Raw genomic sequence first — 6,741 nt, 5'->3', positions numbered from 1 at the left:
ACCTTTTCCCTTTGTTTGTGGACTTCAATGAACAACACATCAGCTGTATGTGACCAAGCGAAAAAACCTTTCCAAGCCAAACCATGTCATAACCGCTGCACACAGCCTACATCGTTGTCCCCATATTAGCTAAAGTAGCGTCCTAGTCAACATAGCTAATAGAACTAATGCGTTAGTAAACCCGCTACAATCATGCAGTAACGTTACAGTGTATAAGCCCCGGTGGCAATAAATTAATAAAACCAAAAGCTTACCTTGACTTGAAAGAGTTCCAGTGTTGTGTTGGATAGTCATAGCCAGCTAGCTAACATAGCATCCCTCTGTTTGAGCCAGGTGTTTGAGTAACTAAACTAGTCAGCTGCATTTGCTAGCTAAGTAAGTGAAACTGAAAGTGAAAAAAATGACGAAATCTCTCTCTCTCTCGCTTCTCCTTCATTGTTAAAGAAATTAATTTGTTGAAAACTGTTCAACTATTGTCTTTCTCTCTCTTTGAGTCAACTACACACCACATTTTATGCACTGGACTGCAGTGCTAGCTAGATGTAGCTTATGCTTTCAGTACTAGATTAATTATCTGATCCTTTGATTGGGTGGACAACATGTCAGTTCATGCTGCAAGAGCTCTGATAGGTTGGAGGACGTCCTCCGGAAATTGTCATAATTACTGTGTAAGTCTATGGAAGTGGGTGAGAACCAAGAGCCTCCTAGGTTTTGTACTGAAGTCAATGTACCAAGAGGAGGACGGAACCTAGCTGTCCTCCGGCTACACCATGGTGCTACTCTACAGAGTGCTGTTGAGGCTACTATAGACCTTAATTGCAAAACAGTGTGTTTTAATCAATTATTTGGTGGCATGTGAATATATTTAGTATAGTTTTATCTACAAAGGATACCCTTTTCAATGTTTTACCATTTTTATTTTTATGAAATTCACTGAGGAGGATGGTCCTCCCCTTCCTCCTCTGAGGAGCCTCGACTGGAGCCTATGCTGCCAGAAGGGATGGCTAGAACGAGTTGACTGGAGCTGGCAGTTTTAACAGACTGCAATGTATTGAGAAAAACATCAACCCTGTGACGCTCATCTTTTCCCATTGACTGCAATGTGTTGAGAAAAACATCAGCTACTGTGACATTGTACTTTTTTTTTTTTCTGCCAGGATGACGTTTTCCTGTGATATCATGTTGCATGAGCGCAGAGTGAAACTGAAAATTCTTGCATTCACACAAAACGGAGGTCAACTCACTGACAAGAGAGTGACTGGCACCAAATTAGTGGCGAATGTCAGGATACAGTGGGGAAAAAAAGTATTTAGTCAGCCACCAATTGTGCAAGTTCTCCCACTTAAAAAGATGAGAGAGGCCTGTAATTTTCATCATAGGTACACGTCAACTATGACAGACAAAATGAGAAAATCCACATTGTAGGATTTTTTATGAATTTATTTGCAAATTATGGTGGAAAATAAGTATTTGGTCAATAACAAAAGTTTCTCAATACTTTGTTATATACCCTTTGTTGGCAATGACACAGGTCAAACGTTTTCTGTAAGTCTTCACAAGGTTTTCACACACTGTTGCTGGTATTTTGGCCCATTCCTCCATGCAGATCTCCTCTAGAGCAGTGATGTTTTGGGGCTGTAGCTGGGCAACACAGACTTTCAACTCCCTCCAAAGATTTTCTATGGGGTTGAGATCTGGAGACTGGCTAGGCCACTCCAGGACCTTGAAATGCTTCTTACGAAGCCACTCCTTCGTTGCCCGGGCGGTGTGTTTGGGATCATTGTCATGCTGAAAGACCCAGCCACGTTTCATCTTCAATTCCCTTGCTGATGGAAGGAGGTTTTCACTCAAAATCTCACGATACATGGCCCCATTCATTCTTTCCTTTACACGGATCAGTCGTCCTGGTCCCTTTGCAGAAAAACAGCCCCAAAGCATGATGTTTCCACCCCCATGCTTCACAGTAGGTATGGTGTTCTTTGGATGCAACTCAGCATTCTTTGTCCTCCAAACACGACGAGTTGAGTTTTTACCAAAAAGTTATATTTTGGTTTCATCTGACCATATGACATTCTCCCAATCCTCTTCTGGATCATCCAAATGCACTCTAGCAAACTTCAGATGGGCCTGGACATGTACTGGCTTAAGCAGGGGGACACGTCTGGCACTGTAGGATTTGAGTCCCTGGCGGCGTAGTGTGTTACTGATTGTAGGCTTTGTTACTTTGGTCCCAGCTCTCTGCAGGTCATTCACTAGGTCCCCCCGTGTGGTTCTGAGATTTTTGCTCACCGTTCTTGTGATCATTTTGACCCCACGGGGTGAGATCTTGCGTGGAGCCCCAGATCGAGGGAGATTATCAGTGGTCTTGTATGTCTTCCATTTCCTAATAATTGCTCCCACAGTTGATTTATTCAAACCAAGCTGCTTACCTATTGCAGATTCAGTCTTCCCAGCCTGGTGCAGGTCTACAATTTTGTTTCTGGTGTCCTTTGACAGCTATTTGGTCTTGGCCATAGTGGAGTTTGGAGTGTGACTGTTTGAGGTTGTGGACAGGTGTCTTTTATACTGATAACTAGTTCAAACAGGTGCCATTAATACAGGTAGCGAGTGGAGGACAGGGGAGCCTCTTAAAGAAGAAGTTACAGGTCTGTGGGAGCCAGAAATCTTGCTTGTTTGTAGGTGACCAAATACTTATTTTCCACCATAATTTGCAAATAAATTCATTAAAAATCCCACAATGTGATTTCTGGAATTTTTTTTCTCAATTTGTCTGTCATAGTTGACATGTACCTATGATGAAAATTACAGGCCTCTCTCATCTTTTTAAGTGGGAGAACTTGCACAATTGGTGGCTGACTAAATACTTTTTCCCCCCACTGTAATCTAATGGAAATTATTAAACCCTGAAATACAAAAAAATCCAGCATCTATCAATGGAGATGTAGCTACAGTACATGATGGCTAGGTAATCATCCACAGGCACTGGCTTAGCCTCTCCTGCGAATAAGGCAACAACAAATGGATTTAAATCATTAACGCTGCATAACATAGGCCAATCAACCATCAACGTTGATTTTCAAATCTATTGAATCCTCAATGAAATCTGGATACTCAACCAGAGTCTTCACTACACCCTGCTCAATACCAAAATATGCAGTTAGGGATGGATCAAAATGTACACAATGGTTACCTGGAGGAAAATGGAGGAGGGTCATGCTTTTTCAATTTCAGTCATGGGAAGTATTTTTAAAAAATCTAGTCCAGGGGAGGGTCATGTAATTTGTAATTGATTACATTTCAATATTTCTCAGTGTTTTAGAATGAGTTGCTTATTAGGCTATACAGCCCATTCGGAAAGTATTCAGACCCCTTGACCTTTTCCACATTTGTGTATTAAAGTAAATGTTTTTCCTCATCAATCTATACACAATACCCCATAATGACAAAGTGAAAACAGGATTTTAGACATTTTTGCACATTTACAAAAAATTAAGAACATAAATAACTTATTTACAGAAGTATTCAGACCCTTTTCTATGAGACTCGAAATTGAGCTCAGGTGCATCCTGTTTCCATTGCTCATCCTTGAGATGTTTCTAAAACTTGATTGGAGTCCACCTTTGGTCAATTCATTTGATTGGACATGATTTGGAAAGGCACACACCTGTCTATATAAGGTCCCACAGTTGACAGTGAATGTCAGAGCAGAAACCAAGCCATGAGGTCGAAGGAATTGTCCGTAGAGCTCCGAGACAGGATTGTGTCGAGGCACAGATCTGGGAAATGGTACCAAAAAATTTCTGTAGCATTTAAGGTCCCCAAGAACACAGTGGCCTCCATCATTCTTAAATGGAAGAAGTTTGGAACCACCAAGGCTCTTTCTTGAGCTGGCCGCCCGGCCAAACTGAGCAATCGGGGGAGAAGGTCCTTGGTCAAGGAGGTGACCAAGAACCCAATGGTCACTCTGACAGAGCTCCAGAGTTCCTCTGTGGAGATGGGAGAACCTTCCAGAAGGACAACCATCTCTGCAGCACTCCACCAATCAGGCCTTTATGGTAGAGTGGCCAGACTGAAGCCACTCCTCAGTAAAAGGCACATGACAGCCCGCTTGGAGTTTGCCAAAAGGCATCTAAAGACTCTCAGACCATGAGAAACAAGATTCTCTGGTCTAGGCCTGAATGCCAAGTGTCACGTCTGGAGGAAACTTGCCACCATCCTTACGGTGAAGCATGGTGGTGGCAGCATCATGCTGTTGGGATGTTTTTCAGCGGCAGGGACTGGGAGACAAGTCAGGATCGAGGGAAAGATGAACGGAGTAAAGTACAGAGAGATCCTTGATGAAAACCTGCTCCAGAGCGCTCACGACCTCAGACTGAGGTGAAGGTTCACCTTCCAACATGACAATGACCCTAAGCACATAGCCAAGACAACGCAGGAGTGGCTTCAGGACAAAGGCTCTGAATGTTCTTGAGTGGCCCTGCCAGAGCCCAGACTTGAACCCAATTGAACATCTCTGGAGAGACCTGAAAATAGCTGTGCAACGACGTTCCCCGTCCAACCTGACAGAGCTTGAGAGGGCTGAGAGTCTGAAGAGAAGAATGGGAGAAACTCCCCAAATACAGGTGTGCCAAGCTTGTAGCGTCATACCCAAGAATACTTGAGGCTGTAATTGCTGCCAAAGGTGCTTCAACAAAGTACTGAGTAAAGGGTCTGAATACTTATGTAAATGTGTTATTGTTTTTTATATAAATATGCAAAAACCTGTTTTTGCTTTGTCACTATTGTGTATTGTGTGTAGATTGATGAGGGAAAGAAAACAATTTAATCAATTTTAGAATAAGGCTGTAACATAACAAAATGTGGAAAACGTCAAGGGGTCTGAATACTTTCCGAATGCACTGTATATCAAATAAATTCAAATCACATTTTGTTTGTCACATACGCGTGTTTAGCAGATGTTATTGCGGGTGTAGCGAAATGCTTGTGCTTCTAGCTCCGACAGTGCAGTAATATCTAACAAGTAATATCTAACAATTTCACAACATATACCCAATACACATACATCTAAGTCAGGAATGGAATTAAGAATGTATACATATATGGACGAGCAATGACAGAGCGGCATGGACTAAGATACAGTAGAATATTGTATGTAAACATTATTAAAGTGACTAGTGTTCCATTTCTTAAAGTGGCCAGTGATTTCTATAGGCAGCAGCAGCCTCTAATGTGCTAGTGATGGCTATTTAACAGTCTGATGGCCTTGAGATAGAAGCTGTTTTTCAGTCTCTCGGCCCCAGCTTTGATGCACCTGTACTGACCTCGCATTCTGGATGATAGCGCGGGGAACAGGCAGTGGCTCGGGTGGTTGATGTCCTTGATGATCTTTTTGGCCTTCCTGTGACATTGGGTGCTGTAGGTGTCCTGGAGAGCGGGTAGTTTGCCCCTGGTAATGCATTCGGCAGACTGCACCACCCTCTGGAGAGCCCTGCGGTTGCCGGCGGTGCAGTTGCTGTACCAGGCGGTGATACAGCCCGACAGGATGCTCTCAATTGTACATCTGTAAAGGTTTGTGAGGGTTTTAGGTGCCAAGCCAAATTTCTTCAGCCTCCTGAGGTTGAAGAGGCTCTGTTGCGCCTTCTTCACCACACTGTCTTTGTGGGTGGACCATTTCAGTGTGTCAGTGATATGTACGCCAAGGAACTTGAAGCTTTCCACCTTCTCCACTGTGGTCCCATCGATGTGGATAGGGGGGTGCACCCTCTGCTGTTTCCTGAAGTCCATGATCATCTCCTTTGTTTTGTTGAAGTTGAGTGAGAGGTTAGTTCCTGGCACCACACTCCCAGAGCCCTCACCTCCTCCCTGTAGGCTGTCTCGTCATTGTTGGTAATCAAACCTACTACTGTTGTGTCGTCTGCAAACTTGATGATTGAGTTGGAGGCATGCTTGGCCACACAGTCGTGGGTGAACAGGGAGTACAGGAGGGGGCTGAGTATGCACCCTTGTGGGGCCCCAGTGTTGAGGATCAGCGAAGTGGAGGTGTTGTTTCCTACCTTCACCACCTGGGGGCGGCCCGTCAGGAAGTCCAGGACCCAGTTGCACAGGGCGGGGTTCAGTCCCTCAAGCTTAATGATGAGCTTGGAGGGTACTATGGTGTTGAATGCTGAGCTGTGTTGAATGCTGAGCTATAGTCAATGAACACCATTCTTACATAGGTATTCCTCTTGTCCAGATGGGATAGGGCAGTGTGATGGCGATTGCATCGTCTGTGGATCTATTGGGGCGGTAAGCAAGTTGAAGTCGGTCTAGGGTGACAGGCAAGGTAGAGGTGATATGATTGATGCGTGCCCGATGGCGCCCCTCATCTCTCATTCTCTGCTGGAGAATAATCAAATGATCCATAGCCTATAGGCTACGAAGTGCATGCTCAGAGAAGCACAGAGGAAAGTTATATTTGTAAATCCCTGTTTCCATTGGCACTTTGAAGTCAACCCAGGTTGGGCTGGCCTTGATGGGCTAGCTCAAATTGCGTTTCCACTGACTCCAGAAATGAGAAATTATGTCATGTTGCTAGGTAGCCAATATGTGTCTGCAGCTGGCTTCGCAAATGTTGCTAGCTAGTTAGCAAGATGTTGAAGAATTTAATTCACCCTCACCATGCTGTAACTAACGTTACCCTATACTCCTGGCAGTGCCAGCCAGACTCAGAGCCATGTATTTAGCTTGCTGACGTTAGCTAGC

The sequence above is a fragment of the Coregonus lavaretus genome, assembly GCF_964263955.1.
Source record: "Coregonus lavaretus genome assembly, chromosome: 31".
Lineage (NCBI taxonomy): Eukaryota > Metazoa > Chordata > Actinopteri > Salmoniformes > Salmonidae > Coregonus > Coregonus lavaretus.
The sequence above is the reverse complement of the archived record's forward strand: the minus strand, read 5'-3'. Positions refer to the sequence as shown.